A 1602-nucleotide genomic window follows, 5' to 3' on the forward strand; every position below is an offset into this window, starting at 1 on the left:
TGCCCGCCCCCTCCCCCCCAGCACCCCCCCAGCCCCCGGCCTCTGACCCAGACTCCTTCTCCCCCGCCCTGCACCAACGCGGGGGCTGCCACGTGCCCCTTCCCGGCCCGTGGCCAGTCCTGTTCTCCCACCCAGGCTGGGGGTAGGGGGGACACGGCCCCAGCAGGGGCAGCCCAGTGCCCTCCCGCCAGGGCAGCTGCTTCCACATTGATCTGCTCTTCTGTCCCCTCCAACTCTCTCCCACCCGAGTCCGCAGCCTGGCCATTCATTGCCAGGGTTCGGGGTCAGACAGACCGGGTTGGCCTCGTGCTGTTAAGCGGGGCGGCCCAGAGAAGCCCTCCCCGCAGGCGGCAGGATGATGGGGGCTGGGGGTGGGGGGGATGGAGGGAAGGTCCAGGCACAGGCTTCAGTGGGAGAAGGAGGGCTGAGAGGGTGTCCAGGCCCTCTGGCCTCCCACAGAGTGTCCCATGGTCGTGCCCAGCCAGCTCTGGGCCTGTCCCCACCCCGCCGGCCCAGGGAAGGGCCTGGGCCCTGCCGTCCCGAGGGCTGTACCTCCGGCCGGCCGCTGCCCCTTGGCCCCGTGTGGCCTGCCAGTGCCGGGCCCAGTGGCTGCAGCAGTGTCGTCACCTCCTTCCTTCCCAGCAACAGCCAAGCAGGAACCCGGGGCCAACCCTGCCCCCCTGCTGGCCCCGCCCCAGGAGGCGCCGCCAGCCCCCATCCCACCCCCACGCTTGGCTGGGGGAGGATGCACCGCCCACCGCCAGGCTTCTAGGAGGCGGGCCGGGCACAGCCAAGCGGGCAGTTCTGAGGGCAGCAGCGCCGGGGCAGGCGACCTCTCCTCCTCCTCCCTAAAACAGGGGCCACGGCGTTCTGCAGGTGAACCCGTGCACCCCTGCCTGCCTGCGCCCGCCATGCTCTCCGCGCCAGAACGGAGCTTAGCACGGCCAGGCGGGCAGAAAGTGCTGGGTCAGCAGCGGCGTCGTGCAGGGCTGGGGCTCCTTGGCGGGGTGATCCAGGGCCTTCGCACAGAGCTGCCTGTCCAGCCTCAGCTGCTCAGCCCCAGGGAAGGCGCGCTCACTGCCCTCGGAGGCAGGTCAGGGAGTCTGGGTCGCCCGCACCACCAGCACTGGACAGCGCTCCTGTCTGCCCTCCAGAGCTCCCAGATCCCTCTGTCTCTGGGCGAGACATCCGTGAGCCTCTGGCTTTTCCACTTCACAGCGACCAGCTTCCCAGGGCAGGGATGCCTGCCTCCATTTGACTGTTGGGGGCACCAGGGCCCAGAGAGGGGAGCCAGCTTGCCTCGGGTCACACAGCAAGCTAGTGGGGGAGCCAGACCAAGCGTGCAGTCAGACAGACGGGGTGGGGCCTCGAGCTAGGTCTAAGGTGTCTGCTTTGTGCTCAGGCAGAAGATGCCCAGAGACGTCCAGAGGAAATCTGGAACGAGTAAGTACGTCCACCTCTGAATGTGCAAAGAATCAGAATCGGTGCTGATATAAAAGAGGACCTCCTCCTCCCACTGGGTCAAAGAAAGTATTTCAGTTTCTGTCAGTGAACAAAATAGTAATGCCGGCTGCTAATACGGGGAGTGATATGGGCACGATA

Source organism: Physeter macrocephalus, unplaced genomic scaffold (genome assembly GCF_002837175.3).
Source record: "Physeter macrocephalus isolate SW-GA unplaced genomic scaffold, ASM283717v5 random_1688, whole genome shotgun sequence".
NCBI classification, from domain to species: Eukaryota; Metazoa; Chordata; class Mammalia; order Artiodactyla; family Physeteridae; genus Physeter; species Physeter macrocephalus.